The 25,104-nt window shown below is 48.4% G+C and overlaps 1 protein-coding gene across 2 annotated transcripts in view; it reads right to left on the bottom strand.

Annotated features, from left to right (window-relative positions):
• adarb1b (adenosine deaminase RNA specific B1b) overlaps positions 1-24,899 on the bottom strand; it is a 77,709-nt gene extending 52,810 nt beyond the window's left edge. For both annotated transcript variants that reach the window (XM_048978260.1, XM_048978261.1), the window contains exon 1: positions 24,484-24,899. The gene's annotated coding sequence lies outside the window, so the exon portion shown is untranslated. The remainder of the gene's footprint in view (positions 1-24,483) is intronic.
• Positions 24,900-25,104: the final 205 nt, after the last annotated feature.

Here is a 25,104-nt window from a genome sequence, read left to right as displayed (position 1 = left end):
TGCCCAATGGGAGAGGGGGGCCAGACCCACAGGTGGGTTTCTCAGCCTATTAGAGCGAGTCAGGAGTCACAGGGGTTCATGTGTGGCTCAGCAGGCTAAGCCTCCGTGCCTGTAATCAGAAGGTCACTAATTTGAGCCTGGCTTCGGCAGAATAGTCACATGTTTATGGGCCCTTAAACAAGGCCCTTAACCCCCAGCTTCATAGGTACCGCTGCAAGTGGCTGCCTTTTGCTGTCAAGCTTGCTCTCACTTACAAATGTGTGTGTGTGTGTGTGTGTGTGTGTGTGTCAGTCATCGAGATCAAGATGCGGTAGGCAAAAAGATCATTTTCCCATAGGGACCAATAAATGTGTTGCTATTATTATTATTATTATTATTATTATTATTAGCCTATCACAGCGTCTGGACCCACAGAAGGGGTTTCCCAGCCTATCTGAGGGAGTCTCAGAGCTGAAAAACTGCAGGTTTTCATCTTACCAAGCCTCTTTGGCACACTATTGACAGAAATGTTTCTCAGGCTGATGTAGACGAATTGCCTCTCACAGCACCACGATCATTTGCGGTTTAAAAATGGCCAGAGGACCTCTGTGTTCATCACCCCAACCAGAATAGTGACCATGTATCCCTGAGCTGAGAAATTTGGTTTAACAGAAATCCGGTGTAATGTATGCTGCTATATTCGCTTGGTGAGGACAGGACCCCCAGAACACCAGCCCAGAAGAGGCACAAAGACATGGGGAGTCTGAATTAACCCCACCCACCGGACACTGTGGCCAATAGAAATCTCTGGCACCATGTAGAGTCTGGATCTGGGTATATCGACCCACAGAGATAAGAAAGACCTCGCTGTATGTTTATACCTGCATAATTGATGGATGGATGGACACTTTATGGGTCATGGAGGGAATTGCAGAAAGGTGCCCGTGATTCAACAATTACAAGTGGATAAATTCAAGATGAAATGGATGTTTTTTTAAATCCACTAAAGGAGTGCAGGGATTCATCTGCAAGCCCAGCCAGGGCCAGATTGGCACACATCCGCCCTGCTGACCGGCACACCAAATGGAGACAGAGTCTCGCTGTCCCGACCTCTCCACAGAGAGGGCCGCTCTGATCTGGACACTGAGCCTCGTTCTGCCAGCACGGGCTGCCTTCCATACTAATCTGGATTAACGGGCCAGGAGCGACAGCAATTAGCTTACAGCAGTACTACAAAGCTCAGGGAGGACGGCGGGCAGAGGAGCTCGCGACAAACTCAGGGGCCGGGCCTTGGGGTCACAGAAGAAGCCTGTGTAACAGACAGCCAATCCCCGAGCTGGACCAGGCCCCGCCAAGCGTCTCTGAGGATTCGTCAGGTCTCCCAGAACACAACCCGGCATTTAGCGCTACAGCACAGTGAAAGACGTCCCAGTGACACACACCTACGGGGCATCCCCACTTTAGCACGGGGGTACACATCACTCAGGGGGGTGGGCAAGACAGCCTGTGTACCAAAATCCCACCATAATCATGCTTTCATCAAAGCCAGCACGTAAATTCAGGCTGACATTCCACCTCCCCCGCAATGGACCCGACAGACAGACATCAGAAAAACAAAAATGAAACAGCAGAGTGAGCATTTAACTGTGGAAGGGCACTGGCCATCACTCGCACGTCACTGGCTGACAAACAGCAGTGACACGGGGCTGCTGGGATACGACCTACCATGTCGACATCATTCGCAGACGAGGGTCTGAACACGTGACTCGCAAAAACCCCATATCTAAAGCAGGAGAGACTGGCAGATGAGGGTGTGATTAACTGGATGGGTAAACAGCCAAGCCTATCACCTTCAACTCAGCTAATCCTGGCACTCCTCTTCCTCATAAAATCTCATTTCTTAATCTGGGAGATGGGGGCTGCAACAGGAACCCCCCCCCCCCTCCCTACAGGCACAGTGCTCAAACTGTGCCAAGGTGGACCATGGATCTGGAACACTGATCTGGACCCGCAGATCTGGGCCGCAAGCGCACAATTTGTGCTTTTTCACGCGATGAAATCAGGGTCGTGACAGTCCTGCTGAACTCTAACAGCAGGAATAAAATCAATGTCCATCTGTCCTGACAGGGCCACGCGATCAATACCTTGTCGTGAGCACCGACAGTTCCCTTTCCTGACCTTCGGCGCCCTCATGCTGAAACTTTATGGAAAATTGCACTAAAAATCTACAGGCAAATGCAAAGAGTAAACATGAACCATGGATGTAAAAATTATTAAAAGTGGAAACACAAGGTCAGAAAAATTTGGGGTCCCCGAGAATATGTTACACTGATGCTGGTTAGGAATGAAGGAGAAGGACATCAGAGCAGCAGGAGGGGGGAAGAAACGAGAATGTGCTCAGCTTCCTGGCTGCGGGAATGACGACAGAACGGCCACACGGAGAAAGGCCCAAAATAAAAGGGCCCATTTTCATAACTCCGTAATGAACAGGGCTCAGCCTGCATCTTCACTGCCGGTCAGTGGATGTGAAATATACAGTCATCGCATGCTACCCACCGCCCCCGTTAAAGAATTTCTACCTGGCACCTGAAGTTTCTTTAGCCTCGGCCCCCAGAGGCACAATAAACGGCAAAGCGGCTCATCCCACAAAGGTCGGGCCAATGCTGCATTCTGGGGCGCATGCTGGATGGGGGCCCATTTACATGCGCAGGTTTCCCCCCTGAGGTCCCACTCACTCCCCCGAGATGCCATCATCACCAATCTTCAGCTTTATCGATCCGTGGGCACGACCCACTGAGGTGCATGAGATTGCAGGAGGCACGGTAAGTCAGCACGGGCACCGGGGAGCTAAAGGGGCCGGGCTGGGCGTCACAGAGAGGTTTCCACATGGAGGCTCAGCTTAAAGCATCTCATTCTGTTAGTTTGTGGGGAGGCACGGCAAGATTAAACCCCTACTTAACGAGGGGGGGGTCGAGCGGAGTGTGCCAGGCCCAGGACACAAACTCCCTGATTCCCTTCAACCCTGACCACACTCTGCCCGTCACCGAAACCAACTGCACTCTGCCTGTTAACGACCCCCCCGACCCTGACTGTGCTTTGCTTGTTACCGACCCCCCCCGACCCTGACTGTGCTTTGCTTGTTACCGACCCCCCCGACCGTGACGCGCTCTGCTTGTTACCGACCCCCCCGACCGTGACGCGCTCTGACTGTTACCGACCCCCCCGACCCTGACGCGCTCTGCCTGTTACCGACCCCCCCGACCCTGACGCGCTCTGACTGTTACCGACCCCCCCGACCCTGACTGTGCTCTGCCTGTTACCGACCCCCCCGACCCTGACGCGCTCTGACTGTTACCGACCCCGACTGTGCTCTGCCTGTTACCGACCCCGACTGTGCTCTGCCTGTTACCGACCCCGACTGTGCTCTGCCTGTTACCGACCCCGACTGTGCTCTGCCTGTTACCAACCCCGACTGTGCTCTGCCTGTTACCGACCCCGACTGTGCTCTGCCTGTTACTGACCCCGACTGTGCTCTGCCTGTTACCGACCCCGACTGTGCTCTACCTGTTACCGATCCCCCCCGACCCTGACGCGCTCTACCTTTTACTGACCCCCCGACCCTGACTGTGCTTTGCCTGTTTACTGACCCCCCCTGACCCTGATGCGCGCTACCTGTTACTGACCCCCCCGACCCTGATTGTGCTCTGCCCGTTACCGACTCCTCCGACCCTGACTGTGCACTGCCTGTTACTGACCCCCCCAACCCTGACGTGCAAAGGAGCACATGGCAAATGGGCGTCCAACCTGAAAGACCCAACTGGAGCTCAGCTCTCTTTCTCTCTCTCACTACCATTTCTTCTGCAGTCTCACCTCCCCCCCACCCCCCACCCCACCCCCACTGCATCCACTGTACTCAGAGAACCCAGATGTAAAGAAAATACAATTGTTCAGCTAAAGGAGGCTTATTTTCTCTGAAAAGGCGAGGAAATTTTAACCAGTCATGGTGCCCCGGTCTCCATGGGTGTGTGTGTGTGTGTGTGTGTGTGGGGGGTGGTTGAACTCGAAGAGGAGGTGTCCTGCCTTAAAGTCACCTTTTTGGGACACCTAGAAAGCTAGGTGAGATGGGCCTTCAGGAAGACGATGGGGGGGGGGACAGGGTTGAGCTATTCAGGACAGTTTTTACGTCAGCATCTTCCAGAGAGGTAAACACAGCCATTAACCAGGGCAGAACGAGTAAGTGGTGAATGGGCAGGCCAGCACTCCTGAAGGACATGAGCACCGTCGCCGTCTATGACGTCCTTCTAACCTCGGAAAACCGGGACACCGGGGGGGGGGGGGGGGTGGGGTAGGGAGTACGCAGGGAGAAAACAACAGCAAATGCCAAGCGGCTCACATACATTCAGCAGGGCCTGACTGATCCAAAAACGGGGGAGTGAGGGGAGGGGTCAGGCAGGCTGACACGTAAACGTATGCTTCTGGCCAAACACTTTGCCGATTCATATCATTTGTCATTAAAGTTGGGACAGATGAACTGAAGTGACCTGAGAAAGAAGGGAGAGAGCAAGAGGAGGAGTGGAGGAGGAGATGGAGGGAGGGAAGGGGGGGGAGAGAAACATGCATAGATGAATGGGTCCAGCAGGGACTTGGTATCCATCTCTGCAACACCAAGTACCAGTCAGAGCAGTACAGCTGAGCCACATGATGGAGAGCGGAAAAGGTCATAGGCTAAAGGTTAATTCGAAGGCCTTTGACTGTGCCGCCATAATAAAATACAGAACAGAATACCGCATCCGAGTAAGTAAACGAAAAGTTTATAAATCAGAGGAACAGAAAGGCCAGCGGGCCATCACCATGTTCCACAAAGTGAGGGGGTGCTTTTGAGTCCAGGTTCATGCCCTGCGAACAGGCTAAAGATAAATGCTGACGGTGCTCCTGTACAAAGAGAGAATCCCCCTAGAGGGCCTCTTGGGGCAGTCCCAATGTGCCAAACCCTCACCTTAGCGTGCTTTTCCACGGCACCAGGTACCATGCTTTTGGTACATTTCCTTTTCTATTGACTTTGAGTACCAGTACATTTCTGATCATTCGGTCCTTTGATATCCACGGCCTGCCTGTCTTCAGCAGAGGTAAGATCAGTCATTACTTCATTCATTCACTCATTTATCCATCCATTCATTAATTCACCTACTTGAAATCCCTGTGCCCCACATGTGTTCATACGAGACCTCGGATTCTGAACAGAAATGGAACTTCGGGAGGCAAAATGGCCTCACCTTCACCCATCTAATCATGACAAACTATCGTAACATGATGTGCAAAATGCATCTTTAGCTGCCATAAATATGCCATTCTGGATATGTTTTGTTTACATACTTCGTAATGTTATTTTTGCACTTTATTTTTCTTATTTGATTTATTTTCATAAATATTGATTTGATTTGTATTAGCACTAACTAGTAACTACGTCACATTGTATGTTCTGCACAGACATTTCACGGTGTTTCTGCCATGAAGCTAAAGTAGAAGTAGTTTTGTATACCGGTTTAAAGAGTTTAATATGATGTTTACACTTCCTGTCTTGAAGTTTATATTCCTTCATGTGGACCCATTCCGTTTTGGTTGTGTGCAGCCAGCCAGGTATGTTTATTTACATTTATGTTTTGTCTTTGATTTGATGTGCATATCATGTATTTGAACAGTTCGACAGTGTATTGATGACAATAAAAAGAATAAATCCGTCATTAAATGAAGAACCACAGTGTGGTATATATCCTGGAGGAAGTGACACTGCAAGGAGGGAGATGCTGAAACTGCGGCCAGGATGTGTCAACTGACGACCCGCTTTGCCAGTTTAGTTGCAGACAAGGCTAATCTTGAAGGACATCTCAGCTGAAATAATTTAAGTATCTCTGCATAAGAGAAGGTAAAAAAAGAGGAACTCAGCGTGACATTTCACAGGCTCTCGCATCTTTGTGGGGACAAATACCTAAACTGTGCCCTCAAAAAAGCAGCACAGATCGCAGGTGCAGACATTTCACAGCTGGCATTCAGGTTAACAGCTGTGTTCCTGCTTTTTAGAGTCAGGCTACCTGTTTTTTTGTACCCCCTAGCCCCACTTCCTGTCCTACCTTTTCAGTGGGTTGGATGGGAAGAGCCTGGTGACTCTCTCAGCGTCTGGTGCCGATGTCTGAGACAGGCAAATGGGACACAGGAAGGACACCGGACGAATGTCAACTTGGCGGGGCATGTGGAGGATGCGAGAATATGTTCCTGTATTTCAAACTGACCCAGAGTATATTTTAGACAGATTGTTTTTTTGTGCGACTGGTCAGGACACTGTGTTACAGATAATAGTACAGAAGAGGAGCCGAGAGCCCCCCCCAGCCTCCCTACCCTTATAAACCCCCAGATAACTGGATGATGATTACTGGGGGGGGGGGATAATTATAATTAATCATAATTATACAACCCAGTGCAAATTCCAGAAAAGGACCAATACGAAAGCCCAAATATGCTTTATAAATTACCATAAACAAGAACATGTGCACCACACACTCACATGTCACTGTCTACCACTGTCACTTCCTATGAAGCTGGGGAGAGCGCCTTTTCTGCACAGTATTTAGGGATATGGGGAATATCTATTTCAGGATATCTGCAGTAGAGATCATTTCACTGGTGCAGAGCGCCAAAAGTAAACTTGAATATGCATGCCTTTTTTCTATTTTAAGCCAACACAAGCAAACCAAGGGGAGTACGGTGAGTTTCACTGTCTCTTGTCTCCAGGGTTTGGGGTTCGAATCCCACCCTATCTCTGTGCAGAGATTATGTCTGGATGATTTTCTCACATGAAAACAAGCACTTTGCCTAATTAGCAGATGTGTTTGCATCCTGTTCAGGGAGCACTCCAGCTTCATGCCCTATGCTCCCCAAGAGAAATTTCAGCTCCCCCCAAACAACCCTGACAAGGATTAGTGGTTAGAAAATGGATAAACACACCCTTCACTTCTTACTGTGTTAAATCCCCACCTGTGGTTTATAATTCACTTCAGTCGCATTCAATTTTTATACAGCGTCTTCCAAAACAGCTTTCCCAAAGTACTTAAGTGATTTTCCAAACATGATGATTTGAAACAAATTAAGGCCAGAAGTGCAGACATTAAAAGATGTTAAATGTTAAACATTACACTGCATTAAAAGTCACCATGGTAAGAGACCAAAGAAAATAGAGAAATAGCTCAGTAAGACAGTCACATAATATTATTAGAGTTGGCATGAAGGGCACAGCAGACTGACCCCTACTGGTCAGGCTGACTTTGTACAAGTCAGAAATACATGCAATTTTCATCAGGTCTTTAGCAAAAACCTAATACTGAAACGACCTTTTGAGGTTGTGTCTGAGGAAAATGGCTCACTCTAAGCAAAACTCCAATGGGGCCCTGGGTATGAACAGTCTGATGAAGTCGAGAAAACGGCATCCCACCCCATGTGTCATGTGGCTCATAACCAACTTACAAACATCTGCAGACGTGCCTGAAAAGCTCACAAGCCTGTTAGTAGGAAAAAACATCTATTACAAAGGAGTGTTTCTCCCCCGAGAAGATAATCTCCCTAAGATGTATCAACACAATGCCGGTAACTCCAGCATCGTCAAAGTTACTGCAAGACACCTGATATTTGTATTTTAACTGCAGACTGTAGGAAGCAATCAATACAGACTAAGTATACTTTTCATAGAGAATATTTTATATATTAAAAAGAACTGGTCACTGATCGTTTACAACACAGAGGCAAAGACTGAAAAGTTAAGGCATCCCCACCAAAACCGCGACTGACAGCAGCCCTCAGCAGGGACGGCTATTTTGGGAAGGGGTCGATCAATAGGTGATAGCATGGATGGAAAATGCTTTAAAAGCAAGTCGAGCCATACTGCTGTGTCTCTGGAAGAGAGACCAGGAGAGGACTGTAAGAGGTAAAAACACAGTCATGGCACCCAGAGAGCTTTCTCCGTGGGGCCCCAAGGGAAATCATGTGCCATTAGGAGCCCCTGCCAGCAGCTGTGGGGCCACTCATGTGGCAGACGGAGGGGCTCATGGGACCAGGCATGCAGAGGGTGTGGGGGGTTTGGACAAGGAGATGGGCCATAAACGGAAAGATTTACGAGTCCAGCAAGAGGTCACACATGGGCCGGTCCTCGGCGACCCAATCGAAGGAGCTGGCCAGCCTTATGCATGGCACGTTGCCTGCAGAAACACGCAGCAGCATTACATCACACTACGCATCCTGATAGCCTAACCAGACATAGCCATGCACTCTGGTTTAGCTTCACATGACCCACACCAACCTTTACCTTCACACCAAACACAGAAGGGGGCACAGCGTAGCATTTATCCTTCAGGATGTTGCTACACAGATGCACAACCTCAGCTAAGCTCTACTCCACCTCGCCCCCACACTCTGAATCCCATCCACGGGGACAGCCGGGTGAACACTTACCCCCACTGCAGTTCGTGTTAGAAACTGCCAGTAAGACACAGAGAGGCGTGGGACAATGTGGTCATTAAAGGGTTATTGGCTGCTGGGAAGTGCTGGTAGACAGCATGTTCTCTGTGGTTACTTTGTCTGATTGTTTTACTGGTACATAAAATCCTCCAAATAGCAAACAAGGGTGACGAAGGCAAACAACGCAAGCTGACGAAGTGGTGCGCGTGGAAGGCTCAACAAAAGCCCCGTAACCTCCCCACTCTCAGCCCCAATGACGCTCTTACAAAAAAGGAAGCAATCAGGAGTATTTTAAACCATTTGGGACTGTTTCTAACCATGTTGGTACTGTTTGGACTATGTTGGGAGGTACCAGCAAGGATTATTTTAATTGATTTGGATTGTTTTGGACCATGCTGGACAGCTCAAGATTGCGCTAGGCCTTCTGGACAGTTCAGCAGCAAGGGTGCGATGACAGTGATTGGGGGGGGGATTGAATAGACCACGTCACACACTCAGAATAAGAGGAAAAACTCATTCCCGCTTTGGACTGCAAGTTAAACAGGACAGACTAAAAATGGCAAATTGGTTTTCGGCTTAGAAGAGGGGAGAAAAACATTAAGTCACTACAGTTTTAACTTGACATCTTGAGTCAGGCGCCTCCAGTGAAGGAAAAAAAAAATCGAATTTGTTGCTTTGCTGATCCGGAGATTTTCACCCGAGCCGAACTCCTGGTTCAAATGTCAGCCGTTTGCAGTGAAACATCAGCAAGCAGAACCCAGGGATCTCGGGGCACATTGGACTTGAAGGGTCCAGGCTGGGCGACAAGAGGCTTGCCATAGGGCGATTAAAAAAAAAAAAAAACAAGCCAGGAGCCAAGAGGGGGTAGGCAAGGGGGCCAAGAGGATGGGGGGTGGGGGCCAGGGAACCAAGAGGAGTGGGGATGGGGAGCGAGGGAGCCAAGAAGAGGGAGCGAGGGAGCCAAGGGGAGCAGAGAGGAGGGAGCCAAGGGGAGCCGAGAGGAGGGAGGTGAGGGTACAATGAAACATAGTTATCCAAAGGTCTTTGAGTTCAGTTGGGGGTGGGGGGGACATTTGTGCAGCTCCCACTCCAGTGTGTCAGAGACCCTGATGGTTATGGAGTTTGAAAGGGAGAGAAGGAGCTGCAGGAAGCTGCTACTGGAGAGAAGTTAGCCTGGGCACAGTGAGCGAGAAGCACTGACAATCAGACCTCGCCCTCAGTCAGGTGAAAAACTGCAGCACCAGAGCCAAAGCCCCCCGCCAAAGACAGGATCATCACCATCATCTTTATCAAATGCATACCATTTGGTTGTGAACATTTTTGAACATTTCTGTACAAAGACCTGTCCACAGGTCACAAGGACAGCCCCCCCCCCCACACCCATTCTAGCACCACTGGACGAAACCACTACCTCAAAACCACTCAGGGTGCAATAAATAAGAAATAAAAAGAAAACACCAGAGAGCACCTGCTGCTGGCCACTGGATATGTAGCCCTGCTGCATTATCACCACGGAAAAAGGGAAATAGGGCAGAGCGGGGACCATAATGCCCCAGACGAATGCCCCCTGCCCACCCCTCTGCCCTTATTTACGGCTGTCAGGGCAAATCGATCACTCTGCAGCTCGTTCCTGGGCAAACTACAGAAGCAGGCCATGGGCAGGAATAAACGAAGGAACTGCCTATCTGCATGCGGGGAGTGGGAGTAGGCCCAGTAGCTTCACACTCCCACAACCTGGCTTCGGTACCAATTCTGATAACAGGGCACATGTTTGCAATGCTCTTTGTGTGTGTGTGTGTTTGTGTGTGTGTGTGTGTGTGTGTGTCTTTATAATTATTGATTGTGGGGACCAAATTCCCCCACAATGTGATAAACACCTGATAATTTTCACCTTCTGGGGACATTTCTCTGTCTTGCATTTTGTTTGATTACTTATGGTTAAAGTTAGGCTTGGGTAGGGGTTAAGGCATAGTTAAGGCTCCCTAACATAGTTATACCCACAGAAATGAATAGAGTCCCCACAAAGAAATTACTATTAACACTGAGCACATGTGTAACTGTGGTCGGCATGGCGACACTGAACACGCCCTTATGATGGTCTCAGCACTCGAGGAGGTGACAGCACTGGGTCGTCATGAGACTCTTTCCATTTCAGTTGCCATCACCACAATTTTCCGCATAAAGCCGTCCTGATAAACAGCATTTAAACCCTAAACGAACTACGCAGCGTTTAATTAAAGCACATGCTCCCTCACACGGTTTGCTTATTCCACTCCGCAATAAAAACACAGGCTTAATGAAAGCCGTTTCTGGGTCAATAAGTCGCAGCTAAGCCCGGGCTAAAGTCTCGCGTGAAAGCGTGCTCTGAAAACACTGCGCTGACGCGCTACTTCCTAACGTTTGGATAACCATCGTAATATTATAATCTGAGCGCCCACCACCCAGTCCAACACCCCGGTGACTCTTGCTTTACACTTGTTAATGCATCCATGATGCTGGGTTGATGCTAGTAGATACATAACCAAAGCAGATGCCTGCTGCATAAGGAGGGAGAGATCACCTCCCCACAACCACCCTCCACACTACCGTAACCCATAAAATCTGAAGAGGGGGGGAATGCTGGAGCACAATCATATGGATGCCACACTGAGCGAACATTGCTACAGCAGCAGGAACAAGGAAGCACATGTGCAGAATAGGGGTGAGCTCACTTCCAGGAGATAAAGGGGCTTCTCCATCCAGCCACCGTGGGGGCAAATCTGGTGGGTATCCCAAAGCCAATCAAATGATCAGTCACACGGAGCAACACAGATGGAATGCTGGGTCTCCAGAACACATCTACCAGACTGGGCCACGAAGCCCCTCTCCCATCCCCTCTCCCATCCCTGTCAACTGATGATGACGTTCAATTAAGGGAAAAAAAGTGCTTCACTGTGTCGAGTCAGCAAATGGATCACTACCAGCCCGGGTGGACCTCGCTGGCAGGCCGTGACGTAACCCTACAGTGATGGTCTGGGAGCAGCTGGGGGCCGCCTGGCTCTGCTAGCTGGGGGGGGGGGGGGGGGGGGGGTTCATTCTAACACTTACATAAGTGGCTCAGGGTGAAAGGATTTCATTAAAAATTCATCGAAGCACCAAATACGACACAGGCGTAAGGCTGCGACAGCTGGCCACTGGTCCTGCTGGAGGAGCACTGGAGACCCAGGATGAAAGAACCTAAACCCCCCCGCCATGGGACTAACAGTATGGAGAAGTGAGGGTGCCCTTATGGACAGCCCCGCCCTATAAGGGGGGGGGACAGGCTGAGGCATGACTGTAGGCCCAAAGTTACCAGGCCCCCACCCCCTCCCCCGGCTATCGAGCAAAGCGATCAAATTGAGCAAATACGGGTTTCTCTCCTGCAATTTGTCCATATATGGTTACCTTGTTCCCGCAGCTCAGAACGGGCCGCTCCAGAGACAGCTGAGGTTCCAGGGGACCATCTCAGCATCCCACCCCCACCACCCATCCCACAGATGGAGCTGGGGAGGGAAAACTGGGGCAAGGTGGGGTCTGCATGGGGTGACCGATGGCAGACCCTGGGCCAGCGCGGTGCTGCACATCAGCTGAATTAGCAGATGAGGCTATAACGATTGTGGAGGTCACAGTCAGGAGCAACAGCAGCGATGGCCAAAGCAGGGAGCCCCCTGGGGTCTCTGATGGCACTAATGCGGCCAGAAGTTTCAAGCTGTGTGGCAAGGCCTGCATCCAGCGGCCGAGATGCCAACACAGGAACTGTGGATGCACGGGACAGCGGGCACCCTTGAGAAGCGAACACAGGTGCACGAGTGGGTTAGAGAACAATGACATCATCCTCTACATCTGCTGAGTGGATAAATAACCCAAAAAAGCAACAGAGGACAGAGGAAGGGGAGGGAGAAGGAGAGAGGAGGAGAGCAAATGTGCCCAAGGTGCCTTTTCACTCGGCCAGCCACGCGACGCCACGTCCTCGCAGAAGACGTCATCGAGATACCGAGCACTTGAGCTCCAGACACCCCCAGGCACGTGATTCACAGGAGGAGACGTGGCTCTGATCTGGAATGGAAGCACCGAAGCAACAAGGATGCAAATTTCCATAGATACTTTACTGTACCGTAGGGAAACGATCTCTGCTTGCTGCAACAGCCCTATTGTTCTGAGATAAAGGCCCTTTAACAGCAAGGCTAAAAATAAAACACCACGGCACCAGGACGCCATGCCAATAGGGGGGGATGAGGAAGTGCCATGGCACCCGTATCCCAGGGAGATCAGCAGCTACTATCAACAACTCCCCCCCCCCCACCCACACAAAATCAAGCCTCACATTGAGCAGTCATTTCCCAGCACCTGTGGAGACAAACTCCTCCCGGGTCAACCTGAACAGCCACATCCGTTAATCTGACCGGTATCAGTTAACAGGTTAGCTGAGAGACAAGGGGAGGAGGGGGGATGCCTTTGCCCGCTACCGCCACTGGCGTCACCCATCTTCAGATACTACAAAGCACCTTCATTAAAAAGTCATCAGACCAGCAATGCAAGCTGTTATCCCAGCCCCGTGCTGGACAGCAGCAGGTAGATGGGGTTAGCCCTCTGAGAGGGAACTAGCAGAGCTAACACAGCACAGGCCAAAACTCCGCTCTCTCCTCCACGAGCTACGTGGGAAAAAAGACTCATGGAATTGGACATCATCCTCCCATGTCCCTCGGTGAATGACGGAGCTAATTCCTAGCTTTGTGGTTCCTGAGCACGTTCTTCACACATTACTGCAGAGACTGAAGGCAACCCCATTCAAATTCCACAAATCACGATGGCTTTTATGAGAAAGAAGAGATGTCGAAAGTGCGCGGTGGGCAGAGCTGCTCACTCAGGACACTGCGACACAAGCGGCTGCTCACTAACCCCAGAGGACATGTTCCATTGGTACCGAACACCGACCACATGTAATGAAGAGTCAGGGTTCAGGTTTAACTGAACATTAGGGCAAGACCCTGGAGGAAACGGCGAGTGTTAGGTCATGTTGGATGCCCAGCAAGACACCAAGCTCAGAGCAGTATTAAAACCAGCAGCTCATGCTCGGGACTGAACCTTGCTGTATCTATTTAGGGACAGGGCTGTCAACCTACCAGGTTGGGGTGATAAATGGAAGGGTTCTGGTTTTTTAAAGGAGGTCACGCTGTTTTTCCCTGGTTTTGAGGGCTCTACTCTGAACACCATCTTCCCAGCGCCATGGGCCACATCCACGTGCCCATTCTCCCTCCAGCGCCACCGCCCCCTTTGGATGTATATTTGAGCACTAAAGACCCCTGTGGACAGACGACTCAATTACCACTACATCGGCACTGTAAAGCCATGCAGCTGGAACAGCACTCTAACAGGCGAGCGGCACAAAGCTGGCAGCAACTTCAGCGGCGGCTGCCCGGGGCCGTCGTTCGCCTCAGGCGGAGGGCAGAGGGTCCCGACGCAGAGAGCAACTCAGCCATTGAAGTACCACGTCCAGCCGGGTCGACAAGGAAGCCGAAGGTACAGAGGGCATCAAGGGGGTTTGAGGTCCACCACTGGTTTGGGAAAACCTCTCAGGGCACCGATAGTGTGCCCTGACCAAGACTTCCACCATATATGCTAGAAGCCAATGTGGAAAATACATTGCCCCCTGCTGGAGCTGCCGGAACAACCCTACAAATTCCAACCCTGCAAAGATTACAAAATTACTCAGTCTGAGAAAACTTGCACATACTAATTACTACTGTTTATCTAGAAACTGTCACATCACAATGACATCCTAGTATTACAAGCTACAAGCTTTATTCTTCTTTCAAACATCAACAAAATAAAAATAAATAAAACAAAGACCGAGTGGAATTTGACTTTTTACTCCCATTTTCCCACATTCTAATAGACGCTTGGTAACATGCCGACTTCAAAGGATTTTTCTGCCAAAATTTCAGCCATCTGGAAGCTAAAGAAAGAAACAATTCAAGACCGACTGTGTGTCTTCCAAAACCGTGCATTTCATAAATAAAACTGATTAATATTCCGCCATGTACTGACGGGGAACGGATGAGAGGCTCTACAATCGGAATCCTGGAGGCATTCCGGTTCCAGACAAACAATCCGCATGATCAGTCCGCTAAACGGACGTTTAAAGAACTCAGTCAGTCAGTTTTGCGCAAAATAGTTAAATAACCAAACTCAAGCAAGGTAAGAGAAACCCAAGTAAATTCATTCATTCAACTAATCAACTAAACAAAAAGCTGCCTCAACACACAGGAAAGACACTAAAAATAAGTCTTGTGTTTTCTTATATACATTCATTCAGAAATGCAGTGATGTACACAGGAAAAACAAGGCAATGGCCTGAACACCCCAGGCATTTCACAAGGGCCTGGAGCAATCTTCAAAAAACCAAGAGTTAACTGAGAATTCAAGTGGCAAAATGTCATCTTGGAGGCTTCTAATACCCTTAACATAATTCTGTTTACCCTCCCCATTCAACAAAACTGTTTTAAAGGCTGCCTTTTTAACAGAGCGGAACTCTATACGTCAGACGTCTGCTCTCTGTTGAGTTAATAATGATCTCACATGCCATGCCCAGGCGTTCCTGGTTTTCTCCATAACATCCAGAGAGAGGTGTCAGGCTCACTCACTTGTGTATTTCTGCATGACAACAGTCACCTCTACCTCTCCCACCCCCAACAGTAAACAGCACACAGTAAACTCAAATGATCAAATTAACATTTACAGAAACAGACCCAAACTGCACCAGGGTTGTACGTAACATCATCAAGGGGCTCCTTCAGCTAAAAGCAGTCGGCCGAACGAGACGCAACCTGTTTAGCTGCAATCCCTAGCTGTCCGCACCTCCTCCATCCTCGTCCTGCCATCCTTCTGCAGAAGAGCAAGTAAAACAAGAGCCGTTTTTCACGGAGATGACTTTCAGTGATTTATGGTGTCTATAAAACCGGTTCCTCAACCACCACTCCACCATCCCCTGACAGGGAATTGGGAAGAACCACTCCCTCAGAGTGCGACCCCTTCCGTCTGCCCTGCTCACAAACGCTCTTTACGTCAGGAGCTGCCTGTATAAATAGCCCCGACAGCCTTGGGGCAGAGCGGAGCGTGAATGAATTCAGGGAATTTGGGGACATGGAATATTTTTATATAAATAAGCGGAACTTGGAGAAGGACCATCTCCATCCTCCATCTCTTCCCCCGATACCGCACAGGGACCGTATCCTCGCCTGCCATGCTCCCCATATGCCTAACACGCCAAGCTCACCTGGAAATCTGGGACCAAATTAAAATGTTCCCGTCGGATGAGCAGGCACCCCACGGAGCACCCACCCCCCCCCCCCGCCCCCCCCCGCCGCGCCTATTGGAACGACATCTCCCGGATCTGCTGTTAAAATTCCAGGCACACCTGACCCTCATTTCTCTGTTCCCTATAAAAAAATATGAAATAAGTCCTGGAGGGTATCCAGCACACAAGCCCAGGTGGCGAAAGAAAAAAGCTGGGCTGTGTCGACTGCTGGGGTGCGTGCGTGAGGCCGGGCATGTATTTTAAGGTGCAAAGAGGAACAGCGAATGTGGCAGCGACCAATCAGGTGCCTCACTCCACCCTGAAAGCTGCCCCAGAAACGGGGGGAAAAAATGACAAATTCTCAGCATATATGAAGTGCCTGGCATACTCTTTGAGGCTCATTTCAAATGCAGATGAGAACAGGAGTTGGGGAAAACAGTTTATTTTTTTAAACCCCGCCTCACTATAGCCTGGTAAAGACTGGCTTTAAATCAGGAGCTTCATCGGTCACATGGAACGTGCAATTGGACAGCACAGGCACGGTGCCGGTGTGATTTATGATGCTGCCTCGCCAAGTTAAGAGCAGGAGGAAAATCAGTTCTGCTGGGTCAGACTGCCACTGCGCAGACAAAAAACAACCGGATCCTGGTGCCAGGCCACTGACCCACACTCCTCCAGGGACGATGAGGAGACCGGGGACAGTGAAGATTGAAGAGTGCAGCCTGGCCAACAGAAGCCTCCTTCAAACATTCTCCTATGCACTGAGGCCATACAGGTCTCCATCTCACACTTCAACACCAAACCATCTCTGCCTCTCCCCAGGAGTACTGCCATAGTGGGAACCCTGCAGTGCTGTGGTGGACAGATGCATCAGCCTATGCATGCAGCCAGGAAAACTCCATTAGCACAAGCGTGAGTGCCTGCAAAAGGCAAAACGAAGCAGGAAGAACAGGGCAGACACTAGGACCCAGAATCTGCACACAGCCCCGCCAGAAGGACAAACGTGCTCACAGGGACCAAGGGCCAGCTGGAATTTGGGCCTGTTAATTACCATGTTACCTTATAACTACTGTAAAACACAGGACTCACATGGCACTGAAGTGGTGATGGTAAACAGAAACAGCATGGCGGCAAGGACATGCTTTCATTTAGTTGCTCAGCGGATCGTTTTGCTCAAAAGAAAACCAAAACTTCATCTATTGACATACTGAAAATTCAACTGAAGCAAATCAGTCTAAGCCGCTTTTCCACAAACACAACGGGACGTGAACTAACAACGTTCTGGGTACGATAGCATATCCTTAACCAGTATGTTATATTGTCCCTGAAAAGAATACGTTTATTGTCAACCAAAGAGTCTAACTTACAGGAGCAGTATTACAAGGAAGGAGGAAAAACAGACACTGCAAATCTGAGAGCCTCCAGCAGCCTTATTGTTTTTTTTTAATCTGTTCAGAGTAGAAAACTAGAAGGGATTAAGTCCTGATCTCAAATTACAAAGTCCCCAGCACTGTTACAGACCATGGAAGTTGAACAATTACCCAGCTTTGCATTCCTGGATGTTAAATCACATTTACATTTATTTATTCAGCAGACGCTTTTGTCCAAAGTGACGCAGCTTGAGGTCAGAGAGCAGGATCAGGCAGCATCCAACACCCCAGGAGCAGGTGGGTTTAAAGGCTTTTCTCTAGGGCCCAGCGGTGATATGATTACTCTGCCGATCATGGGGTCCAAATATGCAGGGAAAGCGTGTGGGCTCAGTGGGCTAAGCCTTGGTGCCTATGCTCAGAAGGTCGCCGGTTCGAGTCTGGCCTCAACACATCTGGAGGTCCATTAGTAAGGCCCTTAACCCCCAGCTCCCTATATAAGGGTTGTGCCACCCTCCATGCTCGTTTCATAGCAATGGGGATGATAAGCCATTCACATCATGCCCTAAGGGTGTCCGGACCTGCACCGAGGACAGCTCACCCAGGGACAGGTTGCCCGGCAGATGATTCACAGCCAGTGGCCACAAATCTAAACCCCATTTCTGTTACTCTGAGACGACCTAGGTTCTGCCTCGACTCTCCTCCGTCCTTAATCCCCCTGATCTCGTTCTGGTCCGCAAAACCTGAGCAAACTCTGTTGCACATCAGAGGAGAGGAGTGACCAGGGTGGGCGACAAGCACATAGACAGCTTCTTAAAAACATGTTCTAATTGTGTTCATACATTCGACCACTCTGCCATATTTCCTAAACATATTTACTCAGGAATGCATCTCCAGGGCTGGACAAGGGGAGGGTCCATGAAGGCATACCCAGAATCCATACAGGCCCATCTGAAGCCACACAGAGGCAAGACAACTGTGCACAGATTGAGCAAAATGAAGGTGGTCACACAGGATAGCTGGGGTGCCAAAGGGGCCTGGAGGGAAAGCTTACAAAACCTAGGTAGTGGGCTTTTAATGCTACAATGCATTATTAATGTGGTTCTTTGATCATCACGGGAACAAGACCACAGGTACCGTGGTACCAGGACCAGTGGCGAAAGAAAATGACGAGGTAGGACCATAAAATACCTCAGACACGAAAAAAAAAAGTTAAACTGAATGGGGAACAAAACCAGGGACATCCTGTACAGCCACTGTCGAGGGGGGCAGATATTCCAACCGCCTCACGCTCAGTCGAAACATGATGATGGCACAGGATAGAAGGCCGCCCTGGAAACAAGGAGAAGCTAATGGCAGAGAAATGGAAAATCGCACAATCCCAGGAAGCTTCTTCCAATTTGTCAAGAGGCAAACTCAAAGTCAGCAAGGGGTGACAGGGGAGGGGGGTAAAAGGGTAGCTTAACACCCCCTCCCCACACATGCACCCTTGAAACGTCATGGTGAGTCACCAGAGGTGGCTCCAGAAGGCCTCGCCCACCTGTTCACTGGCAACATTCCCCTTGAGCTCTGCCCTGAATGCCAAAGCCTACCAGTGAAATATCTGAGCAGAAATCAAAAGCACCTCCGCCCACGCTCGCGTGTTGAGCAATTGCTCCAGGTATGACGGGACCTGCTCCAGTCTGCACAGCCTCGCGATGGAAACTCGCATGTCACATGCGATGGGATGAAAACAGGAACAGGCAAGGCACAGCTCAAGCAGGAACCTAGACACATTGCCAATGCTAGAAGTTGATGTCCCCAGTCAGGGAAAGAACAGACCACTTTATTTATGTACAAACTTCAAGGTTGGGGGGGCTGGGACAAATAACAGCATTGACACTGGGGAGGCAACACACACATAAACAATAAGATATTGTTGGACCACAACTGGGTTCGAGGACAAGGATCGGGGTCTGAGCGGGATTAAAGAGGGGTGCGGACAGAACTTATCTTAATAATAAAGAATAGAATAAACTGAGTAGGAGTCATGTGATGTCACCCTGCCCTGAGCCATTCACACCCCCTCCCCCCCAAAACTACACCACTTCAGTCCTTAAAAGGGCAAGATCATCAAGCAGAAAGGTAACCGACAAGTTACCTTCTAACTGCCAAGAAAAGCAGAAAGGGAAAAAAATCTGAAACAATGAAGAGATTCAGGGTGTGTTTGCCAGCAGAGGCTCGCATGCGACATATTTACACGCGGTTTATACACAAACGTCTGTCCGAGAGTTTTTACAGTGAGCAAGAGGATGCGTGACTTGGGGAGATTCAAGACATGCCCCATCTCCGCTGACAATCCACCACCCCATTGCCATTCTGCCAAAGACCAGTCGCTGTACATTTAAGGTTATGAAACAGGTTACAAAACCCATCCTAAAAGAGGTTGTGGAGCTATGCAAGCGAGAATTCAAAAAAAACAAAATGCCATCGATGTGATGAATGACCCCACCTGAAAGATCCTCTGGCGGGGAGGGGGGCAGGCCTCTGGGGAGGACAAATGACTATTTCTGGAATCTCAGGTGGGGCCTCACAACCAGGCCAACAGCCACAGAGTGCGAGCCAGCACCCAGTTAGCCTGCACGCCGCAACCCATGTCAAAGAGAGACCAGTGACACCAGGCCTGTACAGACTCTTTGAATGACTTGCCGCATTTTATTTACCATGGTTTGAAATTACATCTGCTACAAGTTACTAGTTAAAGTTATGAGTATGATCATAACACAGTAAAAAAAAAAAAAAAAAAACAGGTTTTCTTAACAAGGCACGCTCCACACAGAGCATCCGGCTCTATCTCCCGCCTGTTCACTGGCTTGCTCGCTCACTCGCTCGCTCACATCCCATCCGTCTGTGCCAGTCACGTCCTGTTGTATCCTGCAGATTAAAACGAGAATACCTGCGGCATTCCTGCGCTGTCGCAGTTTCCCCGAGAGGACAAGGCAGGCAGACTGCAGGACGTCCCTGACTCCATCAGGGGAGCAAAAGAAATATATACATTTTCAACTGCATTTCCAACTTCATTGTCTGTAGTCAATTTAAAAACCTGAGGATGAATTATTTCTAATAGGAAAAGCAAATAAACACAAGAAGCTCCTCTAGCTCTAAAAGTAGAGCATTATGGGAGCACCTCAAAGGTTGTGGGTTTGAATCTCAGGGAGCATGCATAATCTGTAACCCTTCCCTCTACTGTAAGTCACTTTAGATTAAAGTGTCAGATAAGTGAGAAGGGTGTGTGCCCTTTGCCACATAGCAGTCCACCTGGAGGATATGTTGATGGGTTAAGCACAAGTCTGAACCAAAAACCAGAACCCCAAACACAACACCCGAGTTGGATACTGATTCGTCCTGGGTATCATTATCTCTCAATGAAGATCAAAAACACACATGTCCAGAAGAAAGGTGGGACACACTACGCTCTACACAGTGCCTGCATGTGGAGCGGAACACTCTACCCAATATATACATATTACATCCCGTAAGAAGCAAAGGGTTTCTAAAACGCCACATCCCATATTTTTCTAAAGCTGGGGAAAAATCCAGACCGACGATACTATTTACTGTATGACAGAATGATATTTTGGATTTCAATTCAGGTAAGAAAGAGAACATGTTAAAAAAACACATTTACTGAAATTTGTTCTTCAGGCAAACAGACTTACCAGCGAATGCAAAGCAGTAAGCGTGCAGTTAAAATATCACATTAATAACCCTGGGGGCAAAACAAAAACGAAAAGGCCCGAGGTTAACGTTAGTAGCAGTAGCTGATTGCTTATCCCACCCATTTTTCTTCTAATAGCAATCAAAACGGATTTTACACTGGGAGGTACGTGTTTCATGAAAGGGGGGGAACAAAAGCTAAAAAGGATAAAATGCTCTTCAGTGATTCACCCCCACGTTAAGCACACCGAGGTGAGAAATCCTGACCTAACAGCAAAGACACTTTTAACTGGACCCTCTCCCTTGTGACTGTTCAAAATGTTCAAAAAACTTATTACTGTTGCTTTACTGTACAACAATTGACACAATGACCCCATGGTTCCTTTCCATAAGTCTGTATTAGCCTAGTATTGCACTACAACAGAAAACGCCAAGGCGTGTCACATCACTGCAGAGCCAAGAAACTCACACCATGACTAAATGGCTGACCCTGCTCCCTTGACCACATGTTTCACTTTCAACTGTATATATTTATGTCTAAGACTAAGGAGAGCAAGACAGGATATCCAAAAACTAGGGCTTAGTGATAAATCAATATTATATTGCGCATGCACAATAATCACCAGGACTTCAGACGACAGGCGAAACATTTGGCTGGACGCCAGCTTTTTGGTACTATGCGGACGTTTATTTACACCCACAGTTTGTTAAGCAGATTAGTAGTACGCCTAAAATATTAATGAGGCATTTCATGCCCCCCAAAGGTTAGTAATTAGTATAAATTCGGCATATCCATATGTTTAATAAATGTGTCAGACTTTAAACTGCCGACGTCTTTTTACCTTGTTTATCCACAATGATCTCTTTTAAAAGACATTGTGGCTGCTGAGCTGTTCCTTCCTTCACCGCCACTTCAGTGCATACTGCCCTGAAGTCTACCAAACCATAGTATACCAAACCACAGTATTATGTGGTGAGCTCCACCAACTGAATTTAATAAACATAAAGATATGCTAAGTTTATACAGATTATTAACTTTCAGGTATTACAAAATGCATGGCATTAATATTTTAGCCATACTATTAATATACTTACCAAATTATGGGCGTAAATAAACATCTGTATAGTACTGAAAAGCTGGGGTTTGGCCAAATGCTTCGCCTGCCATCAGAAGCCCTGGTGATTATTGAGCATGCCCAATATAATATCGATACATTGCCCAGCCCTACTAAAAACAAATTTCAATTTCCTTGTGCAAATAACAAAATAAATAAAGCATCATTTAGTTTTTCTTTTCACTTAACATCACTCCAGTTAATGCTAGATTCATCCACAAAGGCCAAGCATTGGTGCCTAGCCACAGAAATGCTTGGAGTGCTTAGGTCCTAATTCAGGATAAAGGCAGGCTGATGTCCAGGTCACATATGAGACTGTACACATACACATCTGGGTATATGTGGACAGAATGCATGTTTGTTCCACATCAGCCAGGAAACAGGGTCAGATTTGTTTCTGTCATGGATTATGACCACACAGCACTCAAATTTATTTCAGTTAAAGAAATATTTTTGCAATTGCCAACTTGCCACAAAGCTCTACTCTCCAGCTTAAGGACTCAGTAAGAGACCGCTAAATGAACACAGATGAGGATGAACAGCCATACATATGGTAATATCCCTGAGCCAATATATATATATATATATATATAGATTATTATTATTATAAATATAAAAATGTATACCCTAGACTTATAACAAGAACAACATGTTGTAATTATGCAGTCTTAAACAAATGTTGTTTTATTTGATAAGCAGACGTGTTATTGAACTATTCATCAATGGGATAGTTAAAGTCAAAATGAACATGCAGAACATAACATTTCAAAGATAAGCCTGAAGCAGCTTTGAAAAATCCAGGGAACGTGGGAGAGACGGAAGCTGAGGTCCAGCGTGAGCATCCCTCACGGAAGAAAAATGCATGTGGTACTCCTGCAACCCCACACCCCTAAACTCCCGAATAACGTACGTAAAAAATGACGTTGCTGAATGTGGCAGAGTCCATTCAGATAAAAAACCAATCAAGGAGTTTCTTTCCCGGGGAGGTACAAGAATTCCCCTCCACAAGTCAGAACCATGACAAAAGACACAAAGGGATCATGACAGATCTTTGCCCATGAAAGTCACACATATGTGGCAGCATCTGAAAAAGGAGGACAAAACAGACTGGTGGATGGATGGATGGATGGATGCATAGAATACAAAGTTATTTTAGGGATGCCTAACAGCACTCAGTCTACCCAAACAACACCCAATATGCAGGCAGAGAGCCTTTTGCATACGTGGATTAACGAGTTAGCCGATATTCATGGAGACTGCCGAAAAGGGAGTCACATGGTCGCATCACGAGCTGTCACACTGTCCCCCCATGACAATGTCACCTCAGCTCCGGCGCCGCTCACCAGACACCACGGTGTGGGGATGGGCCGCGCTCAGCCGCCTGCTGCTTTGCAGCTCATCGTCCAAAAGTGGCACAGTGGGACCCATCTGCTTTGCTGAGGCTTCAAACACTGCTGACAGACTGTAAGTATTTTATGCACCCTGATCATCACCACTATGAAGAATTATACACATATATGGTACATCCATCCATACATCTAACTGCTTATCCTAGTCCAATAGCTGGTATACATTTATATAGACACATATAATTTCACACACGTATAAATATATGTATTTCTGTTTACATGACACATGCACACTTATAAATCTGTCAACATCACTATTGATGTTCTGCAACCAGATGACATGTGATTAAGCTGTACTCAGGGAGAGATTCTTTTTATTTCATTTTTTACTGTTTTTTTCTCACTGCCGAATCGCTAGCGAGGGGCGCAAATGTCCCGGCAATTTGGTCCAGAAAAAGTCTCCTGATTTATTAGGCGCTTTACGGGATGGAGCCGGCGGGCAGATGAGCCTGCAGACAGGCGTGCGTCAGCCGAACCTGTCTCCGCACATTTTCAACCGGCTTCCCATATAATTAAACCACGGTCGTAAAAAAAAAAAGCAACTAACACACGGGCTATACAAATAGACAAAGCGCGGTGCAGAGCGAAGCTTCGGGAGTACGGTACTGGGAACTGCCGATCACCTGCTACCTACACCAAGGCTGCCGCAGGACGTGTTTACATCGCCAGGGAGCCCTTCTGTCGGCTCCTCGTCCCGACTGCAGCTCTAACACCTCGTGTCATTGCGCACCCCCTATTACCATAATTACAATCCACCCCCTTCGGTCGCATGTTAGCCGTGCGGCTAGCTGTAGCACGGCTCGTGAGATGCCCGCGCGACACCGCGTGACAGCCCGCGGACCCCAGCGTCGCCGCTTTAGTATAGTACGACCTGGCGGACAACACAAACGGACAGAGAATAACAATGACAGCCGAGGGAAATCTCGCAGCCGAAACCCGCGGCTATATATAGCAGCGAAGTGCGGAACCAAGCGGCACCAGAAAACCGAGGTGCGCGGCCGAACACCCACGGAACCCGGGATAAACGTGCCGCTCGTCGGCGGTGAACATTCATGCACGCGCCGCCCCGGTGGGAAAAACAACTGGGCATTAGTACTTACTGTGTCTGTGGTCGTTTCAGTGAAGGGAGCTCTCAAAGCGCTCTCAAGTGGTGCTCGTCCGCCATTAGATTTAAAGGCAGAAATCACCGCTTTCCCCGCAGCGCAGGAGCTCCGGAGAGCAACGAGCAGCCAGTGATTCGTCCGGGATGCGTTCGTGAAGGCGCCCGTCGCGAACGCGCACCATGGACGCAGCGTTGTCTCCCGGGGATAGGATGGCGTTTGAGCGGCCGCCTTTCTCCGGTCACGGTCGGGAGTGCGCATGGAGGCGGGAGCGCTCCTCACCTCACCTCACTGATTGGAAGATTAGAAAGAGGTGGCTGCCAAATTACGCGAGTCGATTGGATAAATGAGCTTCGTTGGATGAATAGTCATAAGAGATTGGCTGTAACCATAATTTATTGGTGACTTGCAGTGTTTTTAAAGCCGTATTTGTGTTGCTAGAGCGTGTATAGTTCTTTTTACGTAGGAAACTTGTTCTTTCAGGTTTTTTGAATTTCCATTATATTATATGAATATTATGTTAATTTAGAAATGAATTCGCCTTACATTTGTTGCCTTTAAATTTTTTGGAACTAATTAATGCCTTATTCATCTTTATGTAATACAAATTTTTACAGAAAG

This window comes from Brienomyrus brachyistius, chromosome 16 (assembly GCF_023856365.1).
Source record: "Brienomyrus brachyistius isolate T26 chromosome 16, BBRACH_0.4, whole genome shotgun sequence".
NCBI classification, from domain to species: domain Eukaryota; kingdom Metazoa; phylum Chordata; class Actinopteri; order Osteoglossiformes; family Mormyridae; genus Brienomyrus; species Brienomyrus brachyistius.
Note: the sequence above shows the minus strand (reverse complement) of the source record. Positions and strands in the feature narration are given on the sequence as shown.